This window comes from Miscanthus floridulus, chromosome 15 (assembly GCF_019320115.1).
Source record: "Miscanthus floridulus cultivar M001 chromosome 15, ASM1932011v1, whole genome shotgun sequence".
Classification (NCBI taxonomy): domain Eukaryota; kingdom Viridiplantae; phylum Streptophyta; class Magnoliopsida; order Poales; family Poaceae; genus Miscanthus; species Miscanthus floridulus.
The window spans coordinates 75,761,131-75,783,386 of NC_089594.1; the positions used below are offsets into that span (position 1 = coordinate 75,761,131).

General features: G+C 44.9%; 1 pseudogene; it reads right to left on the minus strand.

The window, feature by feature from the left end:
- Nucleotides 1-1,920: 1,920 nt before the first annotated feature.
- On the minus strand, nt 1,921-3,354 carry LOC136507685 (uncharacterized; annotated as a pseudogene).
- Nucleotides 3,355-22,256: the final 18,902 nt, after the last annotated feature.

Genomic DNA, 22,256 nt, shown 5'->3' on the forward strand with positions numbered 1-22,256 from the left:
GGTCGGCTTCGAGCTGCAGATTGCTCCGATCACCGGTGACGAGGTCAACAGGGAGGGTCATTGTAAGGTTTGGTGTAAACATTAAGAAGTTTATGTAATATATTTTTTCAGCTTCTCAAAAAAAATCTCCTCCGACATATATACACAAATCGCGTGGGAAAAAAACAATCGTAGGCGAAATCAAATCAAAATACAATAGGCGCACAAATGCGCAATGCAAATTGATAGGCAATTACCATCAATCGTCGCAGCATCGGCGTCACATTTGCATTGTGTGATGATGAGCTTGCACATAGCATTGTAGCCGCTCTGAGCGGCGTGGTGAAGCGGTCCGGCAAGCTTTTGGGCCTCGGGGTTCTTGGATGCGTCGAGTTCTGCCAGTTCTCCCCACACTTGGTCCACATCGATATCATCCAGCCTTTTTGCTAACTCTGCACCAAATTCCATCCCCAGTTTATCGCAATTCACATCGCTTGTAGAACCGAATTAAGATCATAACCATCTCTAGCGATTGGAGTAGGAAGGGGGGGAGGGAGAGGCTACTTACTCCTCGCCCGTACGATGTCCTTGCGAAGCACTGCGACAGAGAGATCGACGGAGTTGCGCTGATCCCTGGTGAAGCTCTCGCTGCTCTGTTGTAGAAGCAAGCTGATTATCGACTACTCCTCCTCGGACCGTTGCGACTCCGATGAGGAGCCCGCCTCATGACCGCGATCCCGGTCAGAGCTGAGGACGGGGACGAGCTGGAGGAGGCGAGTCGCGATCGCGGTGTGAGGTTGCGGTCGCGGCTTCGCCGATCGTCCGCCTCCATAGCGGAGCGGGGCGAGCTCGAGCGCTCTCGGTTCTAGACGCGACGGAGAGAAGTACGAGGCGAGAGCGTGCGCTCGGTTCGAGGCGAGACGGAGAGGAGGAGGACAAGAGGAGAGCGGTTCGAGACGAGATGCAGGGGAGAAGGTGAGAGCCGGAGAATGAAACGAGCGGGAAGGCTCAATTGGGGCGCTCCATACTTATTGTGCGGAGTAGAGAACAGCCGGCGAAATTTGAATTGAACCAACATGCGTCGTGTGTAGAAGATTCCTATACATGCGTAGTGTCCATCGTGGTCGCCCCTGGGAAGGAGGGCAAGGGCGGCGTGCGCGTCGGCGGCCATCGTGCCAAAGTCGTCGTTCTCGGAGGAAAGCAGCGCCATGCCGCCGTCCGCGCCGCCTGCATCATGCACCTCCCTTGCGCCCACGACCGCGCGGCCTCGAGGCTGTCTCTGGCTGCGGTGGCGTTGGCCGCTGCGAGCCTGGCCGCGGGCGCGTCGTGGCACCGCGACGACGGGTCCGGGCACAGCACGACGAGCTCCGGTGTCACGTAGTAGCAGCCGCCCATACCGCCGCACACGTCGTCTAGCGCCGTGCTCGCCCCGACGGAGCCAGAGCCGGGGCCGCCGGTGATGACAGGCGCGAAGACGAGGAGTACAGCAGATAGCATGGGAGTGGAGGCAGCCATGGTGGATGGATGCTACCAGCCGGCCAAGAAAATCTGGTTTCATTTGGTGTTGATCTAGAATCGCAAGATCGCACTCATAAGACTACGAAAATGGAATTCTGTAGTGATCTATTAAAGCTTGCCGGTTGTGAATTAAAATGGAGATGTGGTGGGAAGATTCAGTTTCTGGATCGGTTCAAGATTTGCTGAGCTCAAGATACTTCAGATCCAGATTATTTCCATGGAAGATGAAATCTAACATTTGGGGTGCCTCACACTCCAGTCGTCCAAACTCCAAAGGTGGTCTGCCAACCTCTGCGTTGCCTGATCAAGTTGATTGGGCTCTGGAAAAACATAGAATGTGTTCAACCAAATCAGTGTACCGAGCAATGGCATTTTCGTGTGCGAATCTCAGCTGCCTCGTATGTAATTTTTTTAAAAAAAATCTCATTGCTGGTCCTTGTGAACAGTTCTCAGTGTGCAGAGCAACTGAAGAAGAGGAACAGAGCAGATAGGCTTGTAGAAAAATTTTGTTTCCCTTTTTTTTTCTTTTTTCTTTTTTTAACTCAGAGGTTATATATAGGCTTATGGACATTCGGCACCAAAATGGCGATCGTTAAGTTTTTGGGCAAGCCAGCTGACATGTGGAAAATCTTTTGTTTTTGAGAAGAATTGGGAAGAGCTGCTGAACGGCAAGCAGCAACTGAGTTCACAGCTATATATGCCAACATCACTTACACAGTACACAGCGCCATGCCAATGAGAGCCGCCGAGCCCAAACAACGGCAATGTAGAGCTACGATGCAGCAAAACACACACACGAAATCAGTGGTCTATTGCATAGATTCGACAATACAAGCAGCAGCTTCCGCATCACCGTCACCGCAACGCGCATGCCACGCCCACCCAGGGACGGCGGCACGAGTGGCAGGGAGGCCGCGCCCGGCACCGACCCCAGCCACGACGCGCAGAAGGCCACGTCCACGAAGTCGTGGATCGCGTCGCGCGAGACAGCCACGGTGTCCGCCGCCGCCGCGCCGCCGTAGCGTAGAAGCAGGAGAAGCAGAGCGCGTCGGCGCCCACGGCGAGGAACGTGGTGGTCCTGCTCATGGCTTGCTTGTAGTTAGGTTCAGGAGATCAGATCGATGAGACGCAAACTGAACTTTACACAGGGGAAACACACGAGTTCTCCACTTAATCGACGGACATGGCAAGACGATACGATCAGCGCATTGATTATTACAGTACAGTACAACGAGCTTCTCCATTCTCGCGTAGCCGAGCGGTGGTGGGCGGATCATCAGCCGGTGGACATGCATGGAGGCGACGACGGCGTGCGCGACGAAGGCCACGTCGGCGAAGCCGCCGTTCTCGCGGGGCAGCGCGGCGGCCGCGTCGCCCGCGATGCCCTCAAGCAGCCCGCGGCGACGTACTGCGCCGCCTGCAGCACCTGCGGCGCGCCGCGGTACCGCCCCGCGGCCACGGCCAACGCCGCCCACCGCAGCGCCGGCATCGCGCCTGCGTACAGCTGCAGGCACGACCACGCGGCCGCGGTGGCGCCGCCGCCGCAGGCGAAGGACGAAGACGGCCTCGATGCTGTCCTTGGCCGCCGCGGCGTTGTCGGCCGCCAGCCTGGCCGCGAGCGCCGCCACGGCGGGCGCGTCCCGCGCGGCGCGGCACGGCGCAGAGCGCGGACGCGCAGAGGGACGGCGTCACGTAGTAGCTGCCCAGCCTCCTGCACACCTGATCCTGCGCCGGGGCAGGGGCCGGCGCCGGCGCCGACGTCGACAACGTCGAAGCCTCGTCTGTGCCGGCGCTGGCCGAGGCGAGGAAGAGGAGGAGGAGGAGGATCGGAGAGCAGGAGGACGACCCGGCCGCCATTGCCGCTGTGCTCGTCTCCGGTTTGGTGTTGTACTAACAGTAACAGCTAGCTAGCGCGGGCATAGGCGCACAGGCATAGTTTCACAGTCACAGGGTCCAGATGTTCTTGGAGAGTGATGGTTTTCGGGCTCTGGCCGATCAGGTCATGATGATCCGCCGCACTCGCACGTTCTCTGTCCGTTCCGTCGTGCTTCTTCTCAACGGCCGGCTGTTGTGGTCGGGGCAACTCCCATCAGAAAGGCACCTACTCCTACTCGCGTTTCTCTCAACGGTCGCTCAACTCCATGATGCAAATAATAATCTGCAGTGCTCCAACCAAGCAAGTCAAGTAACTAGTCTACTCTCACCGTATGTGTTAGGCTGTTTGATCGTGTAGTGCTAATTAGTAGCTGCATACAGCCCTAAACCTCTTCCACCCCCCCCCCCCCCCCCCCCCCCCCCGCCCCACTAGCTGCAGCTAAAATCTAGATACCTAAATCCTCAGTAATAGTTAGGCCCCTTTAGTTTGGACCGGAGTAAAGTTTTCTGTTTTATCGGAACGCCTAGCATCCGGACGCGGCTTCGACACCTGTGCCGCTACGGCATCCGTATCCCGCCCCACGCCCTGCATCCCGCGTCCCGCCCCAGCACGCATGTCTACGTCCGTCGTAGGCACTAGTGCCCCGCACGAGGAAACCCACGTGGGTTGACCCATGGTTGTTCCCCAGCAGCAGCGACAGCCACCGACCGCGTCGTGCAACACCCCGATCTACTTTTGCAGCATCCAGATAAAACATTTGCAACATACGTCTAAAACAGATGAAACATTTGGAACATACAGTTGAAACACCATTGCAACATGTGCAACATCCCGATCTACTTTTAAAACATCCAGATGCAACACTTGCAACATACAAAAGAAGACAAATGAAACACTTGAGACATGCGTTTGAAACACTTGCAACATACGTGTAAAAAAATAGATGAAACATTAGGGATAGACGCTTGGAACATATACAACTATTGCAACATCCATATGAATCCAATGAAACATACATCTGAAACAACTGAAACACTTGAAACATGGGCTTGCAACATGTCTGAAAAAGCATCCAGAAACACTTGAAGCATAGCATCGCCGTGCGGCCATGACCTACTTGGTGGGCAACTGCGGTGGCACAGGCTCGCCAGATGGTGTGCGCCCGCACACCCGCCATGTCCATCGTCGCCCGAGGGAGAGGAGACGCTGTCGAATCTGAGGTTGGGCACCGCCGGATATGGAATTGAATTTATAATTCCATGCCAGCACTTCACACAAGTGTAAATTGCTAACTTGGTTTGGATTTGTGTTGCCTGTCCCTTTTAACCACTTGAGAAAGACATGGACAAGTTTCACAAACCTGACATTGTGTGCATTGTCTTTGTCTGTTTGCATCTTCTCGTCCGGGCTTCTTTTGCTTCTCGATGTCTTGAAATTATTGCGTGTCTTCTAAGATCTTCACAATAGCTCCTTGTCCTTGCTTGAGCTGTTGATCACTTGATCTTCACATTGCCTTTGTCTAAGTCCATCCTTGCATCCTTATAACTAAATACCTTGTTACTAGCAAACAATGTTAGTCCTATTAATCATGTTGGCACTCAATCACCAAAATTGTAGATGGCCCTAGCTAGGTGCCATTTTTCTTACAATGTGCAAGTGTGCTTATGGGTTGGGGCCGCTGCCTATTGGAGATTGGCGATTTGCTTGGACACATTTGGCAAAGCTCCAATCAACGAAGTTGTATATGAGTTCATATGTTGCATTGCTTGAGGCAAACCATGCATGATGATGATAAAGGAATTGCCGACATGCAATAAAATTGGAGGTTGTCAACTAGGACGAGGAGGCAAACCATGCAAGAGGAGTTGAGGACTGAGGTGTGGATGCATTAGTAGAATAGGAGTTAAGACGAACATCCTACATCTCATGTTGGTGGCTTCTACTCGATAGCTAGGCTGCCATTTAAGAAGTATGCACATGAAAAAAAAATCAAAACTGTAGTCGTGCATTTGCTATGCGGGAGGCGGATGATTCAATTAGTCCTCAGTGGGTTTCTTTGACATTTAGATGTGGTTGTTTATTATTGTGCTTGGCGTTTCTAGATTTGACTATCATAGACAACCAGGAGGAGTCGGAGGTCACCATGGCATGTGTGCGTTATGAAAGCATCTGGCCACTAATTTAGTTTTTGTGATTAATGATGACACAGAATCACTATGACTAACGTGTGTTTTACAGCGGCATTACTTTGTGAGGTCACAATAATGCATTTTGATTGGTTTTTTATTGTTTTCATGCCCCCGATGATGGATTTCGATCCATTTTCAAAGGATATGCATGAAGGCTAAGGATGAGCTAATCCAAGCTGTCATTTGATGAAGAGAGACACTTAGGATAGGTTCTTATTTTCTTCTTTGGTCATACTATGAAGAGGGGTATGAATAGTAGCTTGTACTAAGTGAGTCTAGTGAGTGGATGTGATGCACACTTGTGAAACTAGCACTAGGTAGCTCAAATGAAGCTCAAGGATAGATGAAACCCAAAGCCAAACTTAGAGGGGTTGATTGGAAGAGTTTGCACTGCTTTTATAGCCATTGGAGAAACCACTAGAGTTATGGAACAATGCTTGGCTAGGGTTTGCTTGAACTGTGCAAGGTCGAAAGCTCTAGTTTGGTTTTGGTTAATTAATAAAACCCTAAGTGCTAACCTAGTTTATCAAGATGATCATGAGATAGGTAGCACTACTCCAAGTGATGAAGTAATGACGAAGATCATGGCATTGGTATTGATCAAATGCTTGAACTTGGAAAAGAAGAAAGAGAAAAACAAAAGGCTCAAGGCAAAGGTATAAAATATAGGAGCCATTTTGTTTCAGTGATCAAGACACTTAGTAAGTGTGATCACATTTAGGATAGATAGCTGTACTATTAAGAGGAGTGAAACTCGTATCGAAATGTGGTTATCAAAGTGCCACTAGATGCTCTAATTCATTGCATATGCATTTAGGATCTAGTGGAGTGCTAACAACCTTGACAATATTTGTGAAAATATGCTAACACTTGTGCACAAGGTGATACACTTGGTGGGTGGCACACATGAGCAAGGGTGAAGAAGTTTGAAGTGAAATGGAGTTGGTCGCAAAGATGCTGGCGTCGGTCAACTGACCGGACGCTGGATCACCCAGCGACCGGACGCTGAAGGGCTATGTCCGGTCGTGTTGTCAGATGACACATTGACTAGGGTTAAGCACCGAACGCTGGTTTGTGTCCGGTCAAGCATGATCGGATGCGTCCGGTCGGCAAAAGACGGTTGTGGAAGCTTACTAGAATCGACCGGACACTGGGGTCTGAGCGTCCTATCACTTGTGCCAGAGCGTCCGATCAGTTAATAGCCGTTGAGATCTGGCGGCTCAGGTTTAACTCAGAATGACACGTGGCTTACATCGGGCGACCGGACGCTGGATCCAGCGTTCGGTCAACTGGACCAGAGCGTCCGGTCAGCCCGTGTTGTGCCCAGTGAAGGGGTACAATGACTCTATTTCATGGGGGCTTCTATTTAAGCCCCATGGCCGGCTCAAGCTCACCCTCTTGCACATTTTCATTGACATAGCAACCTTGTGAGCTTAGCCAAATCCCTCCCACTCATCTCCATCATTGATTCATCATCTTTGTGGGATTGGGAGAGAATCCAAGTGCATTGTTTGAGTGATTGCATCTAGAGGCACTTGGTATTCGTGTTGCGCTGCGGATTTCGCTTGTTACTCTTGGTGGTTGCCACCACCTAGATGGCTTGGTGCAGTGGTGGAGGATCAGCATGAGTTGGTGATTATTCGTGGCCGTCTCCGGTGATTATGAGGAGAGTTGTACCTTCCCCGGCGGAGTGCCGAAAGGTAACTCTAGTAAATTGCTCATGTCATTGAGTTACCTCACTTGTGGGTAGGTTCTTGTGGTGTCCAATCGTGTGGACAAGGTTTGTGAAACACCTCTTAGCCGCCGAACCACCAAGTGTTGATCGACACAACGGGGACTAGCGTGTTGGCAAGCACGTGAACCTCGGGAGAAAAATCGGCTATCTCTTGTCATTTGCATTCTCCCGATGATTGGTTTGATCTTCATCTTGTGATTGGTTCATCCCCTACACGGCGGTATAATCACCGTACTCACTTATTTACATTCTTGTAAACTAGTTGATACAAGCTCTTTAGTGTAATTAGAATTGAGACCTTGCTTTATTATTTACATTCATCTAGTTGAGCTCTTTAGAGTAGCAAGTTTGAGAGCTCTTAATGAGTAGTTACATAGCAAGTTTATGTGCCTAAGTAATCATTGCAACTAGAATTGTTGGATAGGTGGCTTGCAACCTTTGTAGAGCTAGAGCAAGTTTGCATTACGCTATTTGTCATACTAATCAAATTGCTCTAGTTGAAGAGTAGATTTTTAAATAGGCTATCCCCTCTAGCCATATTAGGACCTTTCAAGTGGTATCAGAGCCGTGGTCACCGTTTAATTGAAGGCTTAACAACCTCGGTGTCAAATTATGGCTCAAGTTGTGTTCAACCATGTGGGGGGCAAACCACCTTTCTTTGATGGCACAAGCTATAGTTATTGGAAGAGAAAGATAAGGGTGTATCTTGGTTCAATCAATAATCAAGTATGGGATGTAACCGAGAATAATTATGCTATCATTGATCCCGATAATCCCACCAACCAAGATAAGTCCAACAAGCAATGCAATACAATGGCTCTCAACACCTTATACAATGCCATTGATCCAAAGGTGTTTGAGCAAATCAAGGATTGTGAAAGAGCAAATAAAGTGTGGAGGAGATTGGAGGAAACATATGAGGGCACACCGGTGGTGAAGAGTGCCAAGTTGTATATTCTCAAGGATAAGTTGACAAGCTTCAAGATGAAGGAAGATGAGAGCATTCCAGAGATGTTCCATCGATTACAAGTGATTGTCAATGACTTGAAGGCTTTGGGAGAGAAGATCAAGGATGATGATGTCTCTCATCGATTCTTGATGTGCCTACCTCCTAGGTTTGACATGTTGAGATTGTTTATCATAAGAGGAGGATTAAAGGATATTACCCCCAACCAAGTACTAGGTGATGTCATGACACAAGAGACATACCGTGTGGAAAGAGAGGGGGATGACAAGGATGACAAGAAGGAAGAAGAAGACAAGAAGAAGAAAAGCATAGCATTCAAGGCTAGCTCATCATCATCAAAGAACAAGGGCAAGTCCAAGAAAGAATCAAGTGATGATGATGATCTTAGTGATATTGATGATGAAGCTATGGCTCTCTTTGTGCGCAAGATAGGAAAATCATGAAGAAGAAGGGCTATGGTGCAAGAAAGAGAAGAGATCACACCAAGAAGAAAGAGTATGTGAGAAGATGCTATAATTGCAAGAGCCCTGGTCATGTAGTAGCAAATTGTCCATATAATAGTGACAATGATGAGGATGAGAAGAAGAAGAAGCATAAGGAGGATAAGAAAGAAAAGAAGGAGAAGAAGGAGAAGAGAATGACCTTCCAAAAGAAGAAGAAGGGTGGAGGCTATGTTGTCACTTGGGATAGTGATGGTTCTTCGGATAGTGATAGCTCTAGTGACGGTGACAAGAAATCTATCGAGCACTAGCAAGCATCGCCATCAACAACAAGCCCTCCATCTTCGACACTCCATCAACATGCCTCATGGTAAAACCTACCAAGGTAAAATATAATGTGAGTGATGATGATGAATGTGAAAGTGATGCTTGTAGGAGTGATGATGATGTTGAGGAGTACTCCAAGGAGGAGCTCATGGACATGTGTGAGCAAGTGCATACGTGCTTTGAGATGAAAAGAAAGGAGTGCAAGGAATTGAACAAGAAAGTCAAATTTTTTGAGCAATCCCTTGATGAGCTCAATGCCACTCATGAGAGGCTAATGGAAGCCTATGAGAAGCTTGGCAAAGCTCACTCTAAGCTTGAAAAGGCTCACTCCTCTCTTATTGAGCAAGTCAAAGTGGAGGAAGCTAAGAAGGAGCAAGTGATCATAACATGTGATGTGGGACTAACATGTGATCTTATTGATGAATCTTTTCATGAGTCCATTTTAGTTGCTTCCACTAACACTTCTTGTAGCACTACTACTTCCACTTCACCTTTGAGTGATGGTCTCACTTGTGATGCCTCACTTATGGTGGAAAAAGAGAACCTCAAGAAGGAGGTGAATGAGCTCACTTGTGCCTTAGGCAATGCCTATGGTGGAGAAGCCCACTTGCTAAAGTGTTTGGGTAGCCAAAGATTTTCTTTCAACAAAGAGGGATTAGGCTATACCCGCAAGAAAGGCAAGGCGACTTTTGTCACTCCCAAAGCTAGCTTTGTGAAGGGCAATGGTCAGTTTTGCAATAGATGCAAGCAAGTTAGGCATATAGAGCAAAATTGCAAGACTAACAAGAACAAGCTACCTAATGTATTCTCAATCAAATTTGATTCTTATTACATGCTTTATAAGGGTGCCAATGGTGTGAAGGCTAAGTTCATTGGTACACCAATTGTGGGCCCAAAGAAGAATGCCATTTGGGTACCAAAGACCTTGGTGACTAACCTACAAGGACCTAAGCAAGTTTGGGTACCTAAAAAGAATTGATCTTCTTTTGTAGGTAAATTATAAAGCCGGAGGAAGGCATTGGGTGCTTGATAGTGGGTGCACACAACATATGACCGGTGATCCAAGAATGTTCAATTCAATCAATGAAAACAAGAGCAATGGGATTGATAGTATCACATTTGGTGACAATGGCAAAGGCAAGGTCAAAGGGCTTGGTAAGATTGCAATATCCAATGATTTGAGCATTTCCAATGTGCTACTAGTAGAGAGCTTAAACTTCAACCTATTGTCGGTAGCCCAATTGTGAGATCTTGGTTTCAAGTGCATATTTGGTGTGGATGATGTAGAGATCATAAGTGTAGATGGCTCTAACTTGATATTCAAGGGATTTAGATATGAGAATCTATACTTAGTTGATTTCAATGCTAGAGAAGCTCAATTATCAACATGTTTGATCACTAAGTCTAGCATGGGTTGGTTATGCCATAGAAGGCTTGGTCATGTTGGAATGAAACAATTAAACAAATTGATTAAGCATGACTTAGTTAGAGACTTGAAAGATGTTACATTTGAGAAGGATAAGCTATGTAGTGCATGTCAAGCCGGAAAGTAAGTTGGTAACACACATCCTAAGAAGAGCATGATGAGCACATCCAAGGCATTTGAGTTGATGCACATGGACTTGTTTGGACCAACCACATACACTAGCATTGGTGGAAACAAATATGGATTTGTGATTGTGGATGATTTTAATAGATACACATGGGTGTTCTTTCTTGTTGACAAGAGTGATGTATTTGCAACATTCAAATCTTTTGTCAAGTGCATTCACAATGAGTCTGAAACAACCATCAAGAAAGTTAGAAGTGACAATGAAAGTGAGTTCAAGAACACTAGAATTGATGAGTTATGTGATGAATTTAGAATTAGACATCAATTCTTGGCCAAGTATACTCCTCAATCAAATGGGCTAGTTGAAAGAAAGAATAGAACCTTGATTGATATGGCAAGATCAATGTTGAGTGAGTACAATGTGAGTCATTTATTTTGGGCCAAAGCAATCAACACGGCTTGCTATTATAGCAACCGACTCTATTGTCACCCCATGATGGAGAAGACACCTTATGAGATTTTGAATAGAAGAAAGCCAAACACAACATACTTTCGGGTATTTGGTTGTAAATGCTACATATTGAAGAAAGACACTAGATTGAGCAAGTTTGAAAAGAAATGTGATGAAGGTTTCTTGCTTGGTTACTCCACTACTAGTAAGGCTTATAGAGTTTGGAATTTGGCTAGTGGTACTCTTGAGGAGGTTCATGATGTGGAGTTTAATGAAACAAATGGTTCCCAAGAGGAAGATGAGAACCTAGATGATGTAAAGGGCACTCAATTGATCAAGGCAATGAGAAACATGGACATTGGTGAGATAAAGCCTAGAGAGGTGATTGATATTGAAGATGACAAGAATCAAGTACTCTCCAACTCAAATGTGCAAGCTAGTTGTTCTCATGATCAAATCCAAGCAAGCACTAGCGATGGCAATATGCAAGATCAACAAATGGCGAGTTCATCATCTCAACCAAGTGATAAATCAAATGCAAGCAATCAAGTGCAAGTGCTCCAACCAACCAATGTTGCAAGAGATCATCCATTGGATACTATCATTGGTGATATTTCAAGGGGAGTGCAAACTAGATCAAGATTGGCATCATTTTGTGAGCACTTCTCATTTGTGTCATCCATTGAGCCTAAGAAGATAAATGAAGCTTTGAATGATGTTGATTGGGTCAATGCTATGCATGAAGAGCTAAACAACTTTACAAGAAACCAAGTATGGGATTTAGTTGAGAGGCCTAAGGATCATAATGTGATTGGAACTAAGTGGGTCTTTCGGAACAAGCAAGATCAAGATGGATTAGTAATAAGGAACAAAGCAAGATTAGTGGCTCAAGGTTACGCTCAAATTAAAGGTCTTGACTTTGGGGAAACATATGCCCCGGTTGCAAGATTGGAAGCAATTAGGATCTTGCTAGCTTATGCTTGTGCCCACAACATCAAGTTGTACCAAATGGATGTGAAAAGTGTATTTCTAAATGGGTACATCAATAAGCTTGTGTATGTTGAGCAACCTCTGGGTTTTGAGGATGAAAAGAAACCCAACCATGTGTACAAGTTAAGAAAGGCTTTGTATGGATTGAAGCAAGCACCTAGAGCATGGTATGAGAGATTGAGGGACTTCCTACTCTCTAGGGGATTCAAGATGGAAAAGGTTGACACCACTCTCTTCACCAAGAAGCTTGGAAATAACTTATTTGTAATGCAAATCTATGTTGATGATATCATCTTTGGATCAACAAATCAAGAATTTTGTGAGGAGTTTGGCAAAATGATGGCAAGTGAGTTTGAGATGTCTATGATTAGAGAGCTTAGTTACTTCCTTGGTCTTCAAATCAAGCAAATAAAGAATGGCACATTTGTGAGTCAAGGCAAGTATATCAAGGATATGCTCAAGAAGTTTGAAATAGAGGAGAGTAAAGCTATTAGTACACCAATAGGGATAAGTGGAAGCTTGGATAGTGATACTAGTGGCAACATGGTGGATCAAAAGATGTATCAGTTTATGATTGGAAGTCTACTCTATGTGACCGCATCAAGGCCAGATATGATGTTTAGTGTATGCATGTGTGCTAGATTTCAAGTCTCACCAAGAGAAAGTCATTTGAAGGCAACTAAGATAATATTGAGGTACTTGAAGCATACACAACATGTTGGATTATGGTATCCCAAAGGAGCAAGATTTGAGTTGATTGGATATTTGGACTCTGGTTATGCGGGATGCAAAGTTGAGAGAAAGAGCACATCGGGCACATGTCAACTATTAGGAAGATCACTTGTGTTTTGGTCATTAAAGAAGCAAAATAGTGTAGCACTTTCAACCGCCGAAGCGGAGTACATTTCAGCCGGTAGTTGTTGTGCTCAATTACTTTGGATGAAGGCTACCTTAAGTGACTTTGGGATCAAATTCAAGCAAGTGCCATTGCTATGTGACAATGAAAGTGCCGTAAAGCTCACCAACAACCCGATTCAACACTCAAGAACAAAGCATATTGATGTCCGCCATCATTTCATAAGAGATCACCAACAAAAAGGGGACATTTGCATTGAGAGTGTGGACACCGAAGATCAGCTTGCCGATATCTTCACCAAGCCACTTGATGAGAAGATGTTTTGCAAGCTAAGGAATGAATTGAACATACTTGACTTCTCCAATATGTGTTGATGCACCCCCATTATATGACATGCCTCTCCTTCGAGCAATCCAAGGTAAAAGTTGATTGGCATGGCATACATCCTTGCTAAGGACATGATTAGTGCATCTAGACATGTTTCACATTTGAATAGGCTTATTCACGAAAATCAAATGAATTTGATGCTTGTATGGTACCACTATTGCTTGTATGTTTGAAATGATCTAGTGGTAGCATATGACATGTTTGTGGGCTTGCAAGCCTAGTGTTTGATCTAGAAAATGAGCTATAAGTGTTTAACTCAACATGGTACAAGATAACCCTTAATTGGAGGTGTGAAGAAGCTTGTCCTTGGATCAAACCGAGTTAAATATCCTTTGCAAGTAATCTAGATTGAACCAAATTGGGAAAATGATCCTCACTTCACATGATTTCACCCCAACATATCTATAATTTGAGGTCACCTTTTGTGCTAATTGTTGACATTGATAATCCTACCCTATCTATACTTTAAGCCTTTGTGGTCATTGATGACAAAGGGGGAGAAATAGTGTACAAAGATAGTGAAAAGACAACAAAGAAACAAAGGGGGAGAGATAATATATGACAAAGGAAGGGGGTCAATTAAAATTTTGAGCATACAAATAGGGGGAGCAAGCTCATAAACTTGTATGGTAAATTTGAATGTGCATTACATATGTTTGCTTGCATGGCATAATTTTTTAATTTCAATATCTATGCTTGTGTGGTGTATGCTAGTTGTAGGTTTGAATGTTGAAATAAAAAACTAGCATGCATAGGCTAAAATAACTAGACCTATGGAAACTAGACCCTTATTTGTAATATTGATCTCATGGGGTATTCTAGTTTTTGTGTATGTCTAGTTACTAATGGTGCTAAGGATGGTATATTGGTGCGCTCCGATTGGTATCACGCTTCAAAGGTCCATCTCTTATACCTTAGCATCATTTGGTAGAAATTGTCTCCTATATTTCTTATCTAATCATATGTGCAAAGCTTCAATCTAAACTCTTAGCACATATGTAGGGGGAGCAATTGCTATCATATGGAGTTCATGAAACTTGTTCATACCCTTTACACATGGTAAATATGCTTGGGCAAGCAACATGGATTCAAATGAACTTTAATTCATATCTTTGTATAAGGGTTGTCATTAATTATAAAAAAGGGGGAGATTGAAAGCTCTAGTTTGGTTTTGGTTAATTAATGAAACCCTAAGTGCTAACCTAGTTTATCAAGATGATCATGAGATAGGTAGCACTACTCCAAGTGATGAAGCAATGATGAAGATCATGACATTGGTATTGATCAAATGCTTGAACTTGGAAAAGAAGAAAGAGAAAAACAAAAGGTTCAAGGCAAAGGTATAAAATATAGGAGCCATTTTATTTCAGCGATCAAGACACTTAGTGAGTGTGATCACATTTGGGATAGATAGCCGTACTATCAAGAGGAGTGAAACTCATATCGAAATGCGGTTATCAAAGTGCCACTAGATGCTCTAATTCATTGCATATGCATTTAGGATCTAGTGGAGTGCTAACACCCTTGACAATATTTGTGAAAATATGCTAACACTTGTGCACAAGGTGATACACTTGGTGGGTGGCATACATGAGCAAGGGTGAAGAAGTTTGAAGTGAAATGGAGTTGGTCGCAAAGATGCTGGCGTCGGTCAACTGACCGGACGCTGGATCACCCAGCGACCGGACGCTGAAGGGCTACATCCGGTCATGTTGTCAGATGACACATTGACTAGGGTTAGCACCGGACGCTGGTCTGTGTCCGGTCAAGCATGACCGAACACGTCCGGTCGGCAAAAGACGGTTTTGGAAGCTTACTGGAATTGACCGGACACTGGGGTCTGAGCGTCCGGTCACTTGTGCTAGAGTGTCCAATCAGTTAATAGCCATTGAGATCTGGCGGCTCAGGTTTAACTCAGAATGACGCGTGGCTTACATCGGGCGACCGGACGCTGGATCCAGCGTCCGGTCAACTGGACCAGAGCGTCCGGTCAGCCCGCGTTGTGCCCAGTGAAGGGGTACAACGGCTTTATTTCGTGGGGGCTTCTATTTAAGCCCCATGGCCGGCTCAAGCTCACCCTCTTACACATTTTCATTGACATAGCAACCTTGTGAGCTTAGCCAAAGCCCTCCCACTCATCTCCATCATTGATTCATCATCTTTGTGAGATTGGGAGAGAATCCAAGTGCATTGTTTGAGTGATTGCATCTAGAGGCACTTGGTATTCGTGTTGCGCTGTGGATTTCGCTTGTTACTCTTGGTGGTTGCCACCACCTAGACGGCTTGGTGCAGTGGTGGAGGATCAGCATGAGTTGGTGATTGTTCATGGCCGTCTCCGGTGATTGTGAGGGGAGTTATACCTTCCCCGGTAGAGTGCCGAAAGGTAACTCTAGTAAATTGCTCATGTCATTGAGTTACCTCACTTGTGGGTAGGTTCTTGCGGTGTCCAATCGTGTGGACGAGGTTTGTGAAACACCTCTTAGCCACCGAACCACCAAGTGTTGGTCGACACAATAGGGACTAGCGTGTTGGCAAGCACGTGAACCTCGGGAGAAAAATCGGTTGTCTCTTGTCATTTGCATTCTCCCGGTGATTGGTTTGATCTTCATCTTGTGATTGGTTCATCCCCTACGCGGTGGTATAATCACCCTACTCACTTATTTACATTCTTGCAAACTAGTTGATACAAGCTCTTTAGTGTAATTAGAATTGAGATCTTGCTTTATTATTTACATTCATCTAGTTGAGCTCTTTAGAGTAGCAAGTTTGAGAGCTCTTAATGAGTAGTTACATAGCAAGTTTGTGTGTCTAAGTAATCATTGCAACTAGAATTGTTGGATAGGTGGCTTGCAACCTTTGTAGAGCTAGAGCAAGTTTGCATTACGCTATTTGTCATACTAATCAAATTGCTCTAGTTGATTTATAGATTTTTAAATAGGCTATTCACCCCCCTCTAGCCATATTAGGACCTTTCAAAGGTGTACTTTCGATGTGTGCACTGAAGTTCACAGCAGAGTTACATAATAGAGATGAATACAATTGGCTATCAAGGTGAAGAATTCGCCTGAATTCTCCAGCGTGAGCACCGAAGTATACACCAGATGTCCATTAGTCGTTACAGAGACGAGTGCAAGTGGCCGAGAAGAAATAGGGTCACCGAAATCCTCTGGTGTATCATTGAATAAAATCTGTATATAACGACTAGTTGAGGCTCGAGTTTATTCAAGGTGAATGGATTTTTCCGGTGCGGCACTGTGAAGAAAGCACCCTTGGAGGAATCGGGTGAGTGGATTTCTAGTGGTTAGTTTTGGGTGCTTAGCCTATATATACCATATCCTCTTGTTTTGAGGTCTTTTGAAAGCCAGGGGCAATTAACTACGCATAATTGGGTCCAAGAGAGTGATTTGGCCTATTGGAGTGATTAGCACATCTTGAGTGGAGGTTAAGGACTCCATTAGTGCTTAGATAATAGTAAGTGTGCATATACTCTTATCATTAGGCTTGGTTGGGTCAAGCGAGAGCATGTGTTTGTTACTCTTGATGATCAGCATCACCTAGATGACATGGTGGTGTTGTTACTCTTGATGAACTTTCACATTACACTTTGCAAGATGAAATGAAAATTCGTGCAATACAAATAGGGGTTGTAAAGACCCAACCCTAGGGGGCAAACAGTGCGGCGGATCCAGGCCCTGAACGCTAGGGGCCTGCCGCTGGATGTACTCTCTATAACATAGCAATTGTATAGTTGTGTGTATACATGGCTTGATCTAACAAATATTAGGAGAGGAAAGGGGTCGTTGTTGACTCACTAATTTCTTGTTGGAGGCTGGGCTGTGCTGCTAGCCTGTGCGTGAGCTCTCTATCTTCTGGATCTCCATTTTTTCTCATTAGAAGGCCTCACGATGCTACGTTCCTAAGGACAATCTCATTAGAATTTCATATACATTTAATAAGTTAACACAACGTAAGTATTTTAATAATATGACAACATTTTTAAGAAGAGAAAAGATACGACTCTTTCGGTTTGATATCTAACTTTAGATAAGTCATAGATATAAGTGTCCATGAAAAAAAATTACAAATCAGAAGTGACGGTTTTATTTATGTTTTATTGCATTCTACGTTTCTTCAAAACAATGCTATAAAATTTTTCATTGAAAATATGGCCTAATCCTAAACCTGACTTTGATTACCGGCTACCGCCCGGACTCAAGGATATGCAGATGGCACCGGCCCACTCGATCGTGCAACGTTCTCCTGCCTTCCATGCAGCCACGTTGACGACCGACTGCCAAGCTGAGACCCGAGAGACGAGACCTCACCTCACCGCCTATCCGACGGCTAGCCGCCTCCGTTGGCCATTGCGATGACGTGATTCCTGACGATGGGTAAGATTTTTGCTTTGTGCTTGTTGTTAATTGCTGATTGGGTTCTTAAATGTCGGTACCTTTATGGTGTTACTTAGTATGGAATCCTATATTGATCTTCTGGTATCTCTGCTCTCATTTTCAATCTATTTAATTTGTTCTTAAGAGTATCTATTATTGTTAATGCTAATCAGACCATTTTCTCCTATATATGTTCGTCCTCATATTCACAGCGTTAGCCGAAAGAAGCTTTTCAAATTTCATTGTTAAAGTTATCCAAGAAATAACTGATGTCTACGATGACCTAAGAAAGGCTAAACGAATGACGGCTTCACATCAACAAATGTTAGAATAAACTTTACAACAATATGTAGATATTGATTGCTAACATCGCTTTTGGATGGATTTAAGTGTTTACGTGTGACACTACAAATATATAAAGGAGTATCTATAATAACAATAATTTCTTTTTTTTTATAAAGACACTCCTCACATATGATATATCTTAAGAAACAAATGCTAATATAAAAGATTGGACAGCAAGATACAAAACCACCTCTAGAATAAGAATGCATCAAAGACCAAATCGAACCACTTCTCCCTTCGATCGTCTAGTACTTACCGGAGTTTGAATATCGCAAAGAAAAGACAGCAAAGAAAAGAGACACCTGCAAACACTCTCACCAAAACAAGGCTTTGAAGACTGCGAAAGCCACTCACCACTGACAACGAGATCTAGCCTCACTGAAAAAACATCAGCTAAAGGATCCATTGAAAAAACATCAGCTAAAAGATTATTCCTCTAAAGAACACAGTTATTCCACTACTCCTTCCGTTCCAAATAAATTATGAGTCAGTAGCTTCACACATTTCAAGGAACGGGCACAGCATGCCATCGTGAGTGGTGAATGGTCATAATGGACAACTTTGTTGGGCTGCAAAGTGAAAATGGATCAGAGTTTTGATTAGCTAGTGAGGTCACTCATAATTCAGAAAATCCGTTCCAAAAAGGGGATTGTCATCACAAGAAAAAAAAAAAAGAGGACTAACCACTCGGCCCTACTCCAGCCCAGACAAGAGCATGTCTAGGTGTTTGTTCCCTGCCTGCACCCACAAACGAGCCTCATCTTGTATCTTTGAGATGATCTGTGGGAAGTTCCTTTCTCTGGAAAACACATCTATTCCTCTCCTTCCAAACTGTCCAGGTTATCAGGATAGCAAGCACAAGGGTCCTAGGAGCAGCGGCAGCTGCTGCACCTGCAAAGGTGCCCTTGAACCAGTCCAAGAGACTGCTCATACCCGACCAATTACAAGGATGTAGACTTGCTTGTTTTGCCCAAATTGTTGTGCCCTCCCAGACCTTCAAAACAATTGGGCATTCACAGAAAAGGTGTTGTGAAGTTTCAAGATTCCTGTAACATAACTTGCAAAAACGCTGAGTTTGGCCAGCCATTGCAGTCGAGCGGCAGTCCACAGTCTGTCTTGAAGCAGTAGCCACATAAAAAACTTACAGCGTGGGACAACTTTGACGTTCCAAACATATCATCCCATATCCGAACGCATTGCACCTTCAAACTGCAGTAAGTATGCCAACCGTGAGGAGTATTCACTGTTTGCAGTGTATCTCCAAGTTATGGAGTCCAGGTCTTCAGTGCTCAAGTTGAGCTCTGCCTCCCACAGCATGGTGAACAAATTTACAAATCATCGATAACAGGGGTTGTCAGGTTGTGATCAATGTCGGCAATCCAGTGGTCATCCTCCATTGCAGCAGCCACTGTTCGATTCTTGCTCTTGCTATGAGAGTATAGCAGCGGGAATAGGGAGGACAAAGTTATGTCTTTCATCCAGCTAGAATTCCAGAAAGACGCCTTCCTGCTATTCTTAACCAGGACACAAGTTGAAACATTGAACAATGATATATCCATCTCATCAACTGGTAGCTCCATACCAGCCCATGGCTTCTGTGGGGAAATCCAGTCAAACCACAGCCATCTTAGCCGAAGGGCCCTGCTGAAGCACTCCAAATTCAGAATTCCAAGTCCCCAAAATTGTGTAGGTTTGGTGCAGATGAGCCAGCTTACTTTACATTTAGTGCCTGTTAAATCCTGTTACTCGGCCCAAAGGAAGCACCTCGCATTTAGGTCCTTGATGAACTGCTTAGGTGTTCGCAGGGCCGTGAGCAGGTAATGGGTTGTGAAGACAACACTGATGGTACCAACTCACGCCGTCCTGCTGGGTTGAGCAGCTTTCCTTGCCAGCCAGCAAGCTTGGCCTTTGCTTTGTTCTGTGTAGGTTGGGTGCACCATCCTTAGTCGGCCAAGTATTAGAGGCAAGCCCAAATAGTTTAGCAGAAAATTTACCCTGTTTCCAGGATAGGTCTGCAGGATCTCTTCTAAGTCCAGATCAGCACAACAGATAGTGGCAACCGCACTCTTAGCAAGGTTTAGAGTCAGGCCAGTAGCTTTACTAAAAAGGTTCATAGTGTCCATAACCATGGAAATGTCATGCTTGTCCGGATTGGTGAACACGACCGCGTCATCAGTATATAGCGATAGGCGCAATGTTGTGCAGCGTCCCCTTAGTGGTTGCAACGTCCCAACCGAATCAGCAAGCCCAAATACTCGCTGCAAAGGTGTCAATTGCCAAAATGTACAAGTGTGGGGAGAGAGAGTCTCCTTGACGGAGACCCCTTTGGTAATGAATCCTTTGTCCTGGAGCACCATTCACTAAAACTGAGGAGGATGAAGTTGTGAGTAGAGCAGCAAGCCAGTTCGCCAACGGTTACTAAAACCTCGGTGTTGTAACAATTCTGGCAGATAATCCCAAGAAACTGTGTCAAAAGCTTTTGAGATATCCAATTTAAGGAGACGACAGGCTGGTATCTGCTTCCTATGGTATGCTTGCTCTAAGTTCCTTACATGTAGGAAGTAATCTTGGATACTCCTCTTCTTGATGAAAGCGCTTTGGGAGATGGATACCAAGTTATTGATATGTTTGCAGAGTCTGATGGACAGGACTTTGCGACCAGTTTTGCAAAGGAGTGTACTAAGCTTATTGGTCTAAAATCCTTGGGTTCATAAGTCGTCTCCGTTTTTGGGATGAGGGTGATGTTAGCTCCATTAGTCTGAGGCAATGCGTTCGTGTGTAGATGGTGGAAACTGGAGGAAGCATTCAACACTTCACCCTTAATGATACTCCAGCAGCAGCGATAGAAAACACCAGTGAAACTGTCCGGTCCTGGAACCTTTTCAGAAGGTTATTGTTGTATGGCCTGCCGCACTTCCAGCTCGGAGAAGGGGCCTATCCATACGCTCCACCATGGCATTTGTTAAGCATGTCAGGTTCAATAAGTCCCAATTGAAAGAGTTGCTCCTGGTCTCCTGCCCTATAATGTTGTTGAAGTAATCAGCGATAATGGTTTCCTTTTCCCCCTGTGTATATAATACACCAGGGACCGGTCTGGTTTGGGCCAAGCAGGGATGTAGTTTAGTACAGTGTGTGTATTCTATGCAGATTTTTGGGTTACTTTGTTTTGGTCTGCGTGATATGATCAGATCTTCTGATGTTTGCAGCTTTAGTTATAAATACTGCAAAGACGTCTTGAATGATTTTGTAAAGTGTATTATATATCAAAATTGCTTCTCGGAATTGTGATGCCTGGGAGGTCCAAAGCACAGGATTGAAATCCCACTGTCGAAAATGTTAGTCAGGTACAGGTGCTATGATTTCCTGCACTTGATGACTAACCAGAATTTAAGAGGGACTGATTTTGCATGGTTTCCTCTAAATTTTTCTCTGTATTTAACATTATATAGGATCATCAATATGATTGTTATGTTATATATTCTTAGAATTCTTTGTTGTTGGTCTTTTCTCCTTTCATGCTAGACTATGTCACCTTCCACTTTTGTCTTTGCATCGCAGCGTGGGAATTTCCCAATCATGTTAGCAGCAGGTCATGAACATCGTGAGCTAGTTGAAATTCTATTTCTTCAGACCAAGCCAATTCCACTTTTTCCAGATTGGAGTGTTGATGGGATTATTAGAGCTATGAAATACCTAAGCTTCGAGCCTCAGGTTTGTTAGTGGTTTCTTACTGGACACTTTAGCTGTCAGGCTTTCAAAGTTAATAGAGTGAGAAAACGATTATCAATGAACTCATTCAGGAGCAAAAATTTGCTGACTGCTACATTTTAATTGGAAAAAGTCTAGATAACCCCTTCACCTATGACAAAGTGTCTAGTTAACGCCCTGAACTATAAAACCATCTGTTTAACACCTTAAAGTTTTGAAAACCGGTTAAAGTACACCTTGGGCTAGTTTTACAGAGTGGTTTGGCTTACGTGCACAGCCAGCCTGGCTCAGTCGGACACGGTGGCCTTTGGGCCTGGTTGTCAGGTGCTTGTGACGCATAAGAAAAGGAACGGAACCATATGTCCCGTGCAGCCCCTCGACCGAATCGCTGCCGCTCCTCCTCGCTCTCTCCGCGCCTGCCCCTTCTCTCACTCGCGCACCGCGGAGGATGGGCAGATGATCGGCTGAAGCTTCTAGTGACCGCGCGCTTCCTGCAGTCCGATCAGGTGTGTCTTAGTCGTTGGCCCTGTTGATGATTTGGTTTA